The sequence below is a fragment of the Cylas formicarius genome, unplaced genomic scaffold (assembly GCF_029955315.1).
Source record: "Cylas formicarius isolate icCylForm1 unplaced genomic scaffold, icCylForm1.1 PGA_scaffold_5__7_contigs__length_24384050, whole genome shotgun sequence".
NCBI lineage: Eukaryota > Metazoa > Arthropoda > Insecta > Coleoptera > Brentidae > Cylas > Cylas formicarius.
This window is the reverse complement of record NW_026844341.1, coordinates 14476278-14493677: the sequence shown is the minus strand read 5'-3', so window position 1 is coordinate 14493677 and position 17400 is coordinate 14476278. Positions and strand designations below refer to the sequence as shown.

At 33.8% G+C, this 17400-nt stretch overlaps 1 protein-coding gene across 1 annotated transcript in view; it reads right to left on the bottom strand.

Moving 5' to 3' along the window:
* The window catches only part of LOC132702313 (myb-like protein B), a 113089-nt gene that overhangs the window by 10854 nt on the left and 84835 nt on the right, over positions 1 to 17400 (bottom strand). The window lies entirely within an intron of this gene.

Below are 17400 nucleotides of genomic sequence, written 5' to 3'. Positions count from 1 at the left end.
TCAATGGAACATCTTATTTCTTAATTTGAATTCGTTTTGAAACTCTTCAACTTTTTATAAACAATAATATATACCTAATAGTTTTTCTAATATTTTAATTTTTCTAAAAAAATACTAGTTTTCACACTTGCAAAAAAAATTCGCTAGTGCCAAAATTTTGAAGGCAGATCACTCGTATTTGATATGAGCGTTATTCGACGATGACGTAAAAGATGTATGAAAAGGAATTTGAATTAGACGCTACAAAATAAACGAATATGTTTGAATCATTTGAAATTGCAAAATCTTGATTTTCTTTACTTGACAACTGACTGACTCACCCTGTATAAAGGTGTAACTGATGCGACTTTTAGAATATCAGGGAATGTTCCCTAGTCACAACACAAATTTATTATGTGGTTTAAAGGAATGTGTATATGTGTATACTGGGGTGCTTCATTATTGGGCGGTATTTTTTTTTCTCTGTGCTACCTCAAAATCTGATACTTTATAGAAAATAAAAAATTATGCCGCCGGGTAACAGGCTTTAAGTGCAACAGCAGCTTAGCTCATTTAAAAATTCATTTTCCTATTTAAATAACAAACAAAAATTTTTTTTCGGTTTTCACTTGATTTTTCGACGTGAAGAAAATTTTTTTTTGGAAAAACGCGTGTATAGCTTTTGTAGAGCATAAAATTTGCTACAAAAAGTTCCTATGCGTACATTCTCCCCGACCAACAGCTTTTAAGTTATAGAGCTGTGAAAATAAATATTCATTCTAATTGATATCAAATCATTTCTAAATTAGGATTTATTATTTTTACATTAAATAGCAATTAATTATAAACAAAAGAACGCTTTATTTGAGTTATTATATGATTCAAGTTTCTAATTTCCAAAATTCCAATATTTCCAATAAAAGCAGTTGCCATAGCTGCACGATGCGCATTAACAAACCCGGAGTTTACACCGAGCGGGATACAATGTAAATCACGTCTGCTAATTGTTTATGCATATCGCGGCTCCGCCAATTATCCGTAGACGTAATAGAGATTAGAGACGGGAGAATGTAGAATGTTCGCTCGCAAATAATTGCGGCCTGGTTTAATTGAAAGCCCGCGATGCTTCCCTCCTTGTCACGTTGGAGTACGACGAGTTCGGATTCGCCACCCTCAGAAGTTCCGGAGACCGATTTCTCGTATATCAATACGTAATAGGGGATAATGTATATCTTACAAACATCGTTAGGTTTTAAATAAAAAAATTGCTTGGGTTCGTCAAACGCGAATGAAAAATTGTAATTATTATTGCAATTACAATGACTGTTTGACCTAGACACCTAGTATGTCTTAAAACCTAACCTCAATCCTAATTAAAATCAGAAAAGTTATATTAACTTAACAATTAAGATACCCGCCAAACTTGGAAGAATTTTCTAGAATATAGTTCTTGGCCTCTTCAGAAAATACATATTTTTTTAAATTTTCCTTATACAGGATTCGGATTATAAAATTTTGACACTTTTGTGAATAATAGTTTTAGTTTCACAATTGTGGTTGATTAGTGCCTGTCTACATAAAATTTAGATGATTTAAAATTTGGAATTAGACACGAGCTGCGTTATGTTTCGTAATGGGGCTTTCTGGATATTTTGCGTTAAACAAATTACAAACTTCATGAGTTTTTGTTTGGTTTCTATATCCAACATAAAATAAAGTTTTAGTTGTCCGAGTTTCACTTAGATGGTCCATATTGACCTTCTTTACTAATGGAAATATAATTGTAACAATTTACGAATTTTGCTGGTGAAGTGCAACTTACCTGTTCATATCAAAAATAAATTTATGTCCTGTCTATATTTGCAATGCAAACAATTTTTTCCATACTTTACTCGCCTTTCACTATGCAATGTCTCTATTTATATTTTTTTTGAGGTTGGCAGGATTGGATAATGATTTCCGTGTTCATTCCTTTATATCCTGTTTTGTTGTGGAAGTGGAACCTGAAATGAGGTCAGGTGTGTGCAACAAAGATAAAAGAAATACAATCTCATTTTTTGCTACTTTGCCACTGAAAAGTGCAAGTCTAATTTCAATCAGATTTTATGAATTTTATGAATATCGAAATAAATACTAATTTTAGTGAAAATTTTGTAAACTTATCCTTTCAAGTTTGTATTAAATTGTATATAAGGACCAGAGCATTCACTATTTAGCCGGATTGGTCATATTACCAATCTATTATAAGTAGGTAGGCTATGGGGGTTCGGTAGCAGTTTCGTTAGTAATGGCGTGTAAAGTTCCACAGGATAATAAAAAAATCCTATTAGCTTCAAATACATTCGAATCTCTAATAATTTGAACAAGAAAGAGAGCCGAATGAATTACATAGGTGATTTATTGGGCAGCTGTGTTCCAAGCATAAATCTAATTTGATATCGATCCTTCAGTTCTGGCATAACATGTCAACAAGTTAGAGAACTTTTACTAAAAATATATGATCAACTCGTATCCGTTTCTCTGAAAAACTGTTTTTGAATACTATCATCATATCATCAAAAGGATGGACCGTCACCGTCAAAGAAAGCGAGATACTGATAAAAGCAAAATATACCTGTTTAAAGGTTGCAGTGCCGTGTCAAATCAAATAAACTGATCCATCGGTACGTATTGGAACGCTAAAAGGGTTAAAAATATCTCCGCTCTTTAACTCGATTTCCGGTGCTACGTCTCTACGCCACTTAGTGACGGAACATTTCCACTTTTTTTTGTATTTGATACGTTTTATTCTTGACGCCGAATATTTCGCGTTCTTTGGCACTGAAAATTTAAAGGTAGTAATCCGCAACCTGATTTATTATATACGTCATGTCCCGATAAACGTATTTTACGATTCCCGTCTTGCTCGTCCTGAATCGAGCAGCCAAATTTAAATGGTGGAAGGGAAATTGCTCAAAGCGAAACGAAATGGCAAATATCAGTTTTTGGTCATATTTTCTTCGTGTTTCCTCGATTTTAACGGCCGTCTCTTTTAATCCCAAGACGATCGTCAAGGAGGGTATTTGCTTTGGTTTAGAAAAACTTTTTTCATAAAAAAAAAAAACAGATACGGTGTTTGTGTTTGTTTTTCAGTCCAGAGTCTGCTTCGATGATTGGAACAGCTAAAATTATATTATACGAAATTGTCATGAAAGAATACATTTCGTATATGACATTTAATCCAATCTGAAGAAAATGTGCTTGGTAAAGCTAGTGTCAAAATCACATTGCCTACCCTAAAAAACGATATGCAAACAAATACGTAGACAATTTTTTCTAATTATTCGATAAGAATGAAATTTATATTTTTTTTGTAGGTGCTTTAGTTCCCCAAAAAATGGTAAATAGTGTTCTATGAACCATATGAAGCTGTTTCGATTATTTAGAATGTAATTGTTTTGAAACGTACTTTACAAATTTGAATTATTCCAATATTTCCAATAGTTTCTGATTCAGTCCCACACCTAAAATCAGCTGCGGATAAACAAATAATAAAAGAGTTATCCTGTTTAATAAAAAAGGATACGACAATTGAACATAATAATACAAGGAAATATTGAAGACATGAAGCAACACACGCTAAATTGTGTGAGTAGATTCAGGAAAAATTGTAGCAAAACTTTCTAAAAATTAGTCTTTTATATACAGAGTTCAATACCCGTGGTAAAAGTGCAAAATCTAAATCGGATATTTAATTAATGCTATTTACAACTTGTTGTTAAATCGAACTTGCCGACGTTTGGTTAACCATTCTAATGAATGATTATTTGGAAAAAACGTCGCAACATTTCAAGTAAGGTTATAACGTATACCAATGAAATAATAAAAATTTAATAGCGCCTTACTGCCATTACTGCCTCACACTTTCTTGGACCATATTTGAAATTGAAATGTGGTTTCTGATTAAATCTCGTTCGATTAGGTTCAATGATGAGGCTTCAACCTGCTGACCCATGTTGTCCCAAGTGCTCAATCGGGTTTATATCGGGACTTCGCGCTGGCCAAGCTAAAGTTTTAATTTACACTTTGTGCAGGTAATTTTGCACTTCCATAGCTACTAGAACTACATCTTCGAAACTGGGAGTTCAGTACCAAAATTTCAAAACTTTTCAAATATTTTCAAACGTTTTTACGACTCATTTGCGTATACTAAGACTACTGCTTACGGTAAGAAAATACCTGTCTCTGAGAGACCTGGAAATACGAAGCAAAAAAAAAAAAAACACGAGGACGTCAAAAGCAGTTCGGGACACTGACGTCATCGCGCGGTGGAAGAATACTTCAGAGTTTCCCTCGCAACGAACAGAACGAATTTATATTTATTAATTTTCAAAGGCTTTCGTAAATGAAAGGCGAAAATCTAAGTAGGCGGAAAACGTTTGGGAGACGGTTCGGAGGGGGCCAAAAATTACAGAAGGCGGTTCACGTTAGTACCTACCATTATAAAAACTGCCATACATCAGAAACTCTGGTCATTTCATATTTTTAGGGACGCGAAGTTGTTGCTTCTTCGAAAAAGTATTATAATTTTTGATAATTAAAATATGGTGCCTTGTAACAGTGCGTCCATTTTTCGTTGTCAATGCGTCGTTGTCATTAGTGTGCTCGATTTTAATGAAACACAAGATGCATTTTTCAATTCGGTCGTAGTTGACTTTGACTGGACGGGAACGGGAAGAGAGTAACCAAAAGTGAAACACAAAAGTTGCTTGGGTTAATTTTGACAGCTCATTTTTTATATTTTTATGTATACAGTGTGACTCGCTTCGCCGTATACTGATTTTTAACGGAACGTTTCGGAATTATTGATGAGCATCTTCATTATTGGCCCCATATTTAAACTGTTTTATTCAAGACCTTTCAAATTCTGTTTGCGTGTAATAAAAAGAATACATTAAAAAACTCTTACTTCAGTATTCTCATTTTTTTCAAAGAAAAACCATAATGTATTATGCTTCAATAATAATAATAATAATAATAATAATAATAATAATAATAATAATAATAATAATAATAATAGTAATAATAATAATAACAATAATAACAATAAAAATCTAATAATATAAATTATGTGTTTGTACCTTTGTTAAAAATAGACTAGCCTTATGAATTTTATTGATTTAATTATTGTTCTATTATTTTAATTTTAATTTGTTCCTATTTCCTACGTTTTTTCTTATTATCAATCTATTGTTACTGTTAGCTCGTTTACTTACTTATTTGTGTCAATTTGTTGTAAAATTTGTCTTATTGTAAGTTGATTTATGGATTTTTTTTACATGCTCAGTTAAGTCAACAGCTGAGCAGCCGTTCGCTGAAAAATGGAGGTGTTTTTTATTTATTTAACAATAATAATAAAAATAATAACAAAAATAATAATAATTATTATTATTTCTAACAGGTAATATGACCCAATTACAGGAAATATTGAATATATCTCATAGGATATATTTACAGGGGACGTATAAACTCATCTTAAATATACTGTTTTTATAATCAGTACGGATAACTCGACGCCAATCATCAATCACTGTTTCTGAATTACTGGTCGCCTTCTTCAGTGTGAAGCATATTTTTAAAATAAAATTGCCTCAAAAATTGGCTTAAAATATCTACAGCGAATTTTGAAAAATCCTGTAGAAGTTAATAAAATTTTGATTATAGAATATCATTTATTAAGACCTACATGAATAAATTTCTATTGAGGTAAATTCTAGCGAAAAAATATTTCTACCGTCAGTTTAGGAGAGAGTAAAAAAACCGTCGTCAGATACTCAGGAAAGAAAAGCAGATAGATATTCTATTGCACTTTGAACACACTACTACTGAACGCTGCAATCGCACCTGCAGAAACTTGAACAGCGGGATTTTAACGCCAGGCTAGAACAAGACAATATTTTTATGGGCAGAAATTTCCTACAAAATATTTTTCATAACATTATTTGGACTGCGGAATCTATATTCATTACTTCAGTTAAAATATTCAATGGAAGAAACACAATTCGATGATATATAATATGAGGGGTCTACAAATAACCGATTTTAAATTACTGCGAAGGTGCATATAAAATTGAACTGAGGTGGCTTTTACTTGATGAAAATCCACTTATCAAAATAAATAAGAACTAAAAGTTCAGATTTTCACGAAATTATATATTTTGAGATGACAATTGTTTCCACAACACCGTGTCGTTATCAAATGTCTACATGTCAAATTTGATAAAGACACGGTGTTGTCGAAACAATTGTCTTGTCAAAATATATAATTTCGTGAAAATCTGAACTTTTAGTTTTTATTTATTTTGCATTTAAAATGTCTTTTTCGCTGGAATTTGCCTCAATGGAAATTTGTTCATTTAGTTAATAATAACGACCGTTCATTTTTGGGTACACTTTTGCAGAACAACACTGACACGACCGTTATAGATAAATGACAATCGTGAAGATTTAAGCCGTGCGTAACATTTCCGAAAACTTCCGATTGCTCCGACCAAACCAGTGCGCTAATATCGCGCAAATCTCGGAACTCACTCAGATCCGTGGGAAAAACGAAACTGACGTGATAAAATGACACTTTCCGTACGCTAGATATTTTACAGACAGGAGTAGAAAACTAATATGGTAGTAGCCTGTGGAAGTTTCCATAAAAAATAAATGTATACTGATATTTTGAAAAAAAAACTCTTTTTCAAGTTTTTTTTACAGAAGGGAATAGAAAAAATAATTTTTTCTACTCCCGCCTGTAAAATACCTAATTACCCACCGATCTAGCGTGCGGGAAACGTCACTTTACCAAGTCAGTTTCGTTTCCCATGAATCCGGAGCCACATTTCCGGGATTTTACCGCACGGGTTTGGGAGCAATCGGATGTTTTCCCAGATATTTCCCACGCTTTGAATTTTGATGTTTATCAATTCTGATGGTCATGTCAGTGAACATATTCGTATTGTTTTGCAAAAATGTATAAAAAAAACTAACGGTCGAAGAAAAGGAATAGAACACGTTTGGATTTTTTTAAGTCACTGGTTTATTAAACACTAGCTCCGCAGCGATCCGCTCGTGCCAGATAAACTCGTGATTCAAATGCCGTTTAACGCACTTGTTGCATAATATACTATTTTTGTACTCCCTTCTGCAAAACATCCAACAATTCACCAATCTCGCAAATGCCGTCTATCACACTTGTTGAAAGATGCCAACAGAATGATTTGAGAAACGTCAGCAAGTTCGACTCAACAACAACCGATACAGAAGTAATCCGGAAGTTTCGCAAATAGTCCGACCATTATTTTGCTTAAAAGTATCTTTTTTTAAATTAACAGCTAACCTAATAGAGGAAAATAAATAAATGAATAATAAATTAAAAGTCCAAAAAAAAAGCGCCTGTGGTATTTACGTTTTTGCTGACTGTCGTCTAGTTCCTGAGATAAGGTAGTGGTACCACCTTGTGCATTACTAAGCCTATGCCTAAGAAATTAAGAAAGAGAGAGAGCTGCATTATGTACTTATTCACTTATTCACTTATTCGTCGATAAAATAAAAATCTATTCACCGCACTAGACGCGAACACGAACAGCACGAAATAGCAGAACTTTTCGAGACGTATTGGATTTGAAATGTTTCCGAAAAGTTATTCTAGAAGTTTTTATTTCGCTCAGGCGGATGTTACCTCTATGGTTCGGGAAAGTTTACCGAACCCGGCTAATATAAATCATTGAGATTGACGCGAAACGTTTCGCACGAAGGGCAGTTTAAAATTCCGAATCGATGTTCGTAGAACGTATACGGAGATGAAGTTTTCGCCTTTTAAAATAAGATGTGCTATCTGCACCTACACCGTGTGCCAGATAAAACGACCCACTATACGATCTGGAAACCCATAGGAGATACGAAAAAAAGTTTTGTAGAAAAGTTTCTTGGACTCTCCTGAAGATTGAAAATATTATAATTTTGTTGATACAGGGTGCCGCAAAAGTTAGAGTTCTTAAATTTGCTTACATTGGCAATCAGCATAATCTGACAACTGATTATAAATTTTAAAACGCATTAAATTATATTTAAATACGAATAATTGTCATGGTACGAGCCAACCCATTCTGTCGAACTCGCAAGTTATAGTTAGCAACTATGAACTTTAAGAAATATTAAAAATTTCTCTACATTTCTTCTTGCATAAGTTCTAAAATTAAATCACAACTTTAAAACTTATATAAATAAATAAATAAAAAACTGTTAATGAAGCTGATATTAAAAAATGTTTGAACTCTATAAAAAATAATGCTACTGGATGTTATAATTAAACACCTGACACACATCATAAATATGTGCATTAGATATTCACTATTTCCTAATTCCTGGAAGAATGCCATTCCACTTCCAAAAATTTCGAACCCCACTGATATATCACAGTTAAAGCCAATTAATATATTATTACGCTTTCAAAAATAACTGATGATTTGTCAGAGTGATCGAAATAAAGTGTCTTGACTTATTCTGCTGGATTACAGCAGAGCTTTTGATACTGTGAATATTGAAATTGGTTGTCAAAAGTTTTTTATTGGTTTTCAGAGTAGGTCCATTAAATTAATTAACTCTTACTTTGACCGAAGATTGCGACATGTTGTTTACAACAATAATAAATCTAACGCGCTTTATGTGACACAGGGAGTATCCCAAGGGTCGATTTTGGTGCTCTGCTCTTCTTAACATACATCTCTGACTTTCCTTCTTTACTCTTTTCAAGCAAACGTATTTCATGCAGCTATAAAGATGAAAGTTATAAGGCACTAAAGCTATAAAGCCATAAAGAGGACTTAAATTCTCTATTCTCTATATTTTCAGTTCATAACCTAAGCTTAATGCTTATAAGTCATTGGCTATATTATTTGAACCATAAGAACAGGTAGAGCAGGTCAGAAAATCATTTAATGTTAACAATGAATGAGGTTGATATAGAATTTAAAATTTAAGCATCAAATCTGTAGTAGATTATTTAAACGATTTATGCGTTTCTTAATTCCAAAAAAAATTGTTTTTTTTATTATAAAAACAATTTTTATAATAAATGATGTTCATGACTGTTTTTTTTGTTTCCTTTGTATTAAAACGTTAAGTGTAAAAGCGCTCTTTGGGTGATAGTCCGCCTATTATCCTATTTTTTTTAGTTTGTCATGATTAAATTGTTAAACTTATTTCTAAATTTAAGTTTCCGCCTTAAGATTTCATTATTAACCATATCAAAAATTGTATATATGTTGACTATATATGTTTGTCAAAATTGTTCTTTAATAAGTTTAATACTTACAGGGTAACAAATCATGAAACATATATTTATAAACAGCGTTTTGAATTGCTACTGACGAGATTTAAGAATGTTTTTAATATTTCCAATATATCTAATATTTCCATTTATAAAAATGTCAAAAACCGGTAGGTAGAAAAAGTAGAAACGTAAGATTTAAAATTCTTAAGTGGCTGTTGGTTGCGGGTAAGTAGATATGCAAAGCTGGTTTCAGAGCAGGTTTGAGGTTATGTCAGGATTTATGCTGTTGAACCAGTTTGATTGTGCAATTAATCGCGTTGTGTACACACTAAATTTTGTTTGTTAATTTAACAACTACGCAAATTTTTTTTTAATAATATGATGAATTGCGAAAAGTGTTTTTAAAACGCCCAGAACATACCAGGGTATCAGGTGGAGCCTTTGCGCTTTGAAATACGTTTACGTGTGGTAATGGAAACGTAATCAAAATCGAATATCGTCGGAACAAGTAAATTAATACAAATTTCCAGCGACCAATATTAAATTTCGTATCTCGAAGCAATTAAATATACGTAATTTAAAATGTATTATTTGCGTTTCGGAGAGGATTTTGGCGCGTAATAATTCAATTTAATTCGCATTGAATGTGACGTGAAAAATCCATCAGAAACATCCGATAATAATTATTAAGTTATTTATGACGCAACGGGCCTCTCGATTTTATTGCCGATCCGACCGAGTTTTAAAAAGCAATTACATTGAAAAAGTGATTAAAAGTAATCAAGCGTATGATGATTACGATCACTTTACATTTATAGATATTTGCGCACGTTGGTCCCCAGATATATCAACCAACCTATTTATTTAAAATAAAAAGAAAATGATTAGCCTTTATTTTAAAAAGTATTAAGAAACGGAATGTACTTCAATCTTTTTAACTCTTTATTCTGTTTTGGGTCTATCAGACTCACTAGCACTATATTTGTGACTTAACCAACCAAGTATTGAGAACGGTTACAAAACTTAGAGTAGCAAACAAATACGCTATTAAGTTTACTTAACGTTGTGTGACTTATGGCTGATATCTTAACGATAGGGGCAAAATGAGACTCTTAACAACAGATGATGTTGTTCTTGTGTTAAGCAACTCTGGTCAAAGAGCGGCGAGAAAACTGTCTTCATATTTTTTTGTGTTTGTTTTCTTATAATTACCACTCTACTGCATGTTTTAAAGCAATAAAATTCTATAGACAACCGTATAATTAGTTGTATAGTATCCGATGTAAAACGGTTTTACCTTATAACATTAAACAAAAAATTATGTCTTAGGGACCAACAACATAAACAAAGGTACGTAGCAATGGACCTAGCGTTATAAAATTATATCTCCGATTTGTATTGTATATATTTTTTTAGTAAAATTTCTTAGAATTATTTGTAACTCGTCGTTTAATTAATTTAATGTAATGAAAAGTAAGCGCTTCTGTTTAGGCATCAAATTGCCCCCTGCATATAAAACAGTTATATTTATTTTATTACGATCGTTAAAAAGAATACGGTGAATGTAAATAAATTCTCATTTCAAGTATGTAAAATAGTATAGAATATTCTATATACCTATTAGGTAAAATATATTGGTCATTGATACCTATACCTTCTTGTCTATACATTAAGTATATTTTCTATAAAAATTTACGCTAAGGCTTAACTTCATTAAGTTTTCAGTTGATTTTTGCAAATATTATTTTGCCTTCTTATTTTATTGCCTGATGTCTTTGAATTGCCATCCAATTTCAAAAGCCGAACTATCCGAAACCGTTCAGCTTGACGATTAAAACTTTATAGATTAAATATAAATCAAACAAGTCACTTATATGTTTGATGGGTTATTCGCAAACTTTAACGAGTTTCCCAAAGTCTCGCGCCCTTCCTCCCCATACTTTCGTCTCCCGCGGATCAATACCTTTCCCCCAGGTTTACGAGTTTCTTTTTCATTATCCCAATCGCTAATACCAGCAAGGTCAGAGTGACGATCAGGGTTTATCTATCTCTGTTAAATTCCACAGTCAAGGTCTATTTATGGGCCCAGGTCACATCAATCCTGCTGCCGTTCCGCCGACTCTTGCTCAAATCGCTTGCAAAGTGACACGTAACTTTACGCAAACCTATACTTCCCGGTTCGCGCTTTAATCACATTTAAATGAAGTTGGAAAACCGATTGATCGAGTAATAAAAGACAAGCAATGTATGTACTGGCACTTCCAACAAACTACGAAATTAATATATAGCATTAGGAGGGTAACTTTCTGAGCACGTTGAAACTGCAATGTATAAAAATTGAAATCCTGCAACTATAGGCCAGTATAGTATTTTAGCCTGATCCATCTCAAAAATTTAGAAAATTCCAAGCTGCCTAGGAGGATTTGATTCAGAGAGTCGTCATTTTGCCTTTCTAAAACACTGTGGGGAAATTGGTGCTGATAAAACATGTCTACTAGTCTCGATACAGTTATATAAAATCTTACATAATAAAAGCGATCGCGTCAACATCGTTCCAAACGGATAAACAGGCGTAAACGTCGAGACCAAGTTTTCCCGATCAGACTCTACGGGCGAAAAATACGAAATTGAAAAGGTCTTTTTCCGTAATAAAATTTATGTGGAAGCTCCAAATTGTCTCGACCTGGATAACGTCGGACCGAAGGAAATATAGAAGTAAGTGTCCAAAAAATTTCTGTATTACCCGGAATTTAATATCGCGCCCTTAAAGGGACATATGTATGAAGGCTGAATTCGAAATCAACGGGGGAATGATGAAGGCAGAGTCCCATGCCCTTCCGAGCGCAAATTTCAGGCATTATTAATACTGTCGCAGGATTCAGTATAAGAGGGACTTACGTATTAGGGGGATTATTATTAGTTAGCAGTAGGGGAAGAGATGTCAAATGATGCCAGAAATAGTAGACTTCGCGTAAATTACGATTTTTTGACGGAAAAATGATTTTAAAATATTCTAGAATCTCTGAAACGCTAAAAGATATTCTACGAGGGGAACCTTAATGGTTTTAACATTAATGTAGTTTTGAAAATGTAGCCAATAGTAGGTTCTTTTATTTACTGTCATCTTCAGATACGAAATCCGAATAATACTGTTTACAAATATTGAAAATATGAGGGGTATTTTTTTTCGATGTATAGAACTTTAAGTTGCAATAAAACAACGATGGATTATTCGATTGACATGAATTTTATTTATCCAAAAGATAATCTTGTGGCATTACATTTTAAATATGACTTCTGGCATATGACCGCCACGGCTGGCGCGGATGTATTCCAATCTGGACGTAAAATTTTCGATGACTTTTTCCAACATTTGTGGCCGTATATCGGCAATAACACGGCGAATGTTGTCTTCCAAATGGTGAAGCGTTTGTGGCTTATCCGTATAGCCCAATGACTTTACATAACCCCACAGAAAGTAGTCTAGCGGTGTTAAATCACAAGATCTAGGAGGCCAATTTACAGGTCCAAAACGTGAAATTAGGCGGTCACCAAACGTGTCTTTCAATAAATCGATTGTGGCACGAGCTGTGTGACATGTTGAGCCGTCTTGCTGAGTCCACATCTCCATCCATCCATTGACTGTAACGTTCTGGCAATCATCGTTTTTGAAGAATTATGGATCAATGATTCCACCAGCCCATAAAGCGCACCAGTCAGTTTTTCTGGATGTAATGGTGTTTCGACATACACTTGAGGATTAGCTTCGCTCCAAATGCGGCAGTTTTGTTTGTTGACGTAGCCATTCAACCAGAAGTGCCCTTCATCGCTAAACAAAATTCGCTTATGAAAATCTCGTTTTGGGCCGATTCTACGAATCTACGCCTTACTTGATGATCGTTTGGCTTTAATTCTTGCACAAGTTGGATTTTGTAACCCGTAAACCAAGATCCTTCCGCAAAATCTTCCATAAAGTGGATGGACACAGATCCAATTCCTGTGCTCGATGACGGATGGACTCATTCGAGTCTTCCTCAATGCTACGCTCTACAGCAGCAATAGCTTCTTCTGTACGCACCGTACGGCGTCTCTGGGTATGTGAGTTATCAATAAGAGTAAACGTGGTGCGAAAACGTTCCATGGTTAATTGAATTAACTGCTCTGATGGACGATTTTGTCGACGATAAAATGGACGTAGTGCGCGATACGTATTCCGCACAGAACCATTATTTTCGAAATAAAATTGCACTATTTGCAAGCGTTTTTCAGGCGTGAGTCTATTCATGATGAATTGCCAATCCAAACTGAGAATAAATCACTTGACAGCTGTTAAATCGGTCGCCATCTTGACCAGTAATGCCAACTTAAAGTTCTATATATCGAAAAAAAAAAACACCCATTATTTATGAAAGTTTTTGAGATGAAAGCGCTCGACAATCTCCATAAAGACACTAAGTTGGTGATAGTTTTGTTATTTGATCTCTGCAACCTCCCAAATCTCAGAGTCCAAAATCAAGCAACCAAAAATTTTTCACGGGAAGATTGTCTTGCCCGCGCTCTCAAAGGGAATTCGTACCAGCTAATATAGAAAATCAAACAACTAATAGAGTTATTCAATATAAAAAAGCAAATTTAGACGCTGTCTACGTATTTTCAGTCTACGCAACCTTTAGGGAGCTTTGGTTTATTAAAGCAGGAAAGTGATTGTTCACAGCTGAGTAGTCAATAAGTGCAAACAAAAAAACTACAATACAAGAAAATAAAAGTGCACCGTTTGTGTACACGAGGACTTCACAATTATTGGACGTAATAAGCCTCAATAAGCAGGTACAGAGTAGAATGTGAAAGTAGAATGTATGTATGTTTGTCTATTCTGTGCCCAACGTAGGGTATAGAAAGTTTCGTATCATTTTCGCTAAAGCGCAGGTCGATACTAATAGGAGCAGATAAAATCTCCCTAATGAAAATTTTACGTAACTTTATATCCTAAATATTAAAAACATAATGTTTCACTCGCCTATATGTCCCCAGCACTTAATCAATCTCCTTGTATTTCGTCGATAGTTGGGTTTCGCACTACATTCGCCATAAACTGGAGTCTCTCCGGCAATCGGAAGCGCTCCCTTTTTATCGCGGTCTTGACCTTTGCGGGAGCGCCACCGGAAAGCCACGAAGCAACCGGTAAACATTTCCAGAATGCTATTGTGATCTGGCAGAATTTCAATATGAATATCTCGTCAACCGTTAACGAGCGAATTAACGAGTTTGAATTCAGTTCCCGACCAAAACTCTGTACGTTCAGCGGTGCATGCCTAACAAACTAATTTTCATTGTCGACGTAGAAGGAAAGGGATCGTGTAACTGTTACTCTTGCGGTGTTCTTTTGTATATTTGCATTAAATATTTCGATAAAGGTTTTGCTTCGTTTACTTAAACCAAAAAATACTGCTTTTGTTGTGGCGCTTTATTTTTTGCACAGTTTTAGTTTTTGATATAGATTAATAAATACGTAGATTAATATACACACAATAAGATGAGTAGACATAAAAAAATTGTTCGATGTAAGTTAACAAAATGTAGCATAATAAATAAAATGACAAGTACATCCTTTTATCCTAATAGTCATATTATTAATTACATTTTGAATTGAATTTATTAAACTGTCACAAACATGTTGGTTCTTATAGCATATGAATTTAGCACTAACCAAAAGTTGTCTTTTCTTGTATCTAGATTCAGAATTAATATCATTTTGCAATCAATATTCTTGAATTTCGGGTTTTCTACTTGATAAATTGGGTGTTTTTTTGTATTGTTTCTTTCATTCATTAATTAACTCTAAACCACATCCTTTATTTGGCGTTTTTTTTATAAGTAGTAGTTTGTGGTGTTATTTTAAAGCATCTTGTTTAATAAATGCTGTATTAGTTATTAGTATTATCGATTTTTGGAACGTAATTTTTGGGTACCGGATAGGTTTGAATGTTGTTTCAGACAAAAAAATATATTTAAAATCTTTATTATTTGAATACGTAATACTAATAAGTTTTGGGAATGTATTTTAGACGTCGGCCCAGAGAAAAAAAAGTATTTGGAACGTTTCCTTTGCTACGATTCGAATATGCAATATCAAAACGTTTTGCAAATGTATATTTAAGGTATCATCTCGATAGAAAAAATGGAAATATGGAACTTTTTCTTCGTTAAGATTCGAATATATTATCAATTCGTTTTAGATATCATCGGGGTCTAGAACGTATTTAAAAATGTCTCCTTGTTTACGATTCGAGTTCGTAATGTCAATTCGATTTAAGAACATACATTTTAGGTAACATCTGGGCCTATACTTCGTCCCACAGTAAACAAAAACGTTTTTGAGACGTTTCCTTCGTTACAATTAAAATACGTAATATCAATACGTTTTAGGAACGCATATTTAAGGTAACATCTCAGTCTAGACGTCGCCACAATAGATTAAAAACGTACTTCAAACGTTTGTTGTGTTACGCATCAATTATCGTTAATGATATAGCAGGAAGATAACTACAAACAATCAATATAAATAAAAGAAATTACACATATATGTGTTATTATCGAAACTAATTAATTTACAAAAATTATGTATTCATGTATCTGGAACTGAACACGTAGTCAAGCTCGTAAAATTTCCGTAGACTGTTTTCCTACGCGTTCCTTTGATATTTTCGCATTGTAAACTTTTCCAATTTGTTTTACGATTTTTCATTTTACACGGCGCGACTAGGAATGGAAATACTTTTAGCGATTTGATAAAGCGTTTTGTGACTTTGCACGCGGGGGTAATATTACGAAAATGTGAAGTCGGCAACGAGTAGAGGTCCTGCAAACTTTCTCAATGTATAAGGATTCGTTAATAACCTTTACTGCTGCTTAAACTCTCAGTTAAACTTGTTCATGTGTTAACATCGCCAACGCCTTTTCAAATTTCGCTTCAATCATTAATCAAAGGTCACAGAGTTTGCAAGATAATTTGTAGCAGGAAAATGTTTCACTCCATCCTGCATGCGTATGTATTCATAAACATAAATAGAAAGTAAAAAGTACACTGAAAATCAGGATATCAAAATCAAATATCAAAATACACAAGCATATAGTCAGAAATCAAATAGACTACGTTATGATAAGACAGAGATACAGGAACGCAGAAAGTGCCACCAAAACATATCCGGTTGTGGATGTATGCGTCGACCATATAAGGTTAGTAGCGGAGATCAAGGTCAAACTCAAAAAATAAAGAAACCAGAAACGCATCAACTAAGAGCATGAGATACGTTTCTAACAATCTACAGGAACCTACAAAAGGAAAAAAAGACTAAGGCGCAAACAATAATGAAAAGGCAAAACTGAATGTCGGATGAGATTCTCACGCTAATGGAAGAAAGGAGCTAAAGCCTCAAATCAGAGAAATGTATGAATATCGCCAGACCACGGAAATATGGCTGATGGGTTCATGCTCGGTAATTGAGAAGTTACAACACCGAAAAGATCTGCATATCCTCCATAAAATGGTCAGAAAGTAAAAGTCGTGCAAACTAATAGACAATGAAGGAAAAAGTTGTGCTAGATATAGAGAGGCAAAACGTGTTCGATGATTAGAGAGTAGAGATTGACAGAGAGTAGATAAAGTACTGAAGGACAAAGGAGGCCTGGAAACCATAACATAGAAATGATTACCTATTTACAATACCCAAAACAGAAAATGCGAAGAAATTTTATGAGTATCGTATAATGTGTTTGATGAGTCACACACCGAAAGTTTTCTTGAAAACTGTACATCGCAGAGTATCTCGGGGACTGGAAGATAATATCTCTATACCCAGTTCGGTTTTAGAAACAGATACAGTGCATACAACGCTGTCTGGATGTCAATCAGGAAGTTTACTCCTGCCATATAGATTACAATAATAATTGAAATATGCATGAAGTGGGTCGTCACTACCAGGCTACATTTTGTTGACACGTAAAACAAAAAGGACCAAATAAATTATTATAACAAAAAACAACCTCCCGCAAGAACACCTCTATGTAGACGAATATAACGATCTGGTGCACAAGCAGCATTGGTCAAAATGAAAAAGATG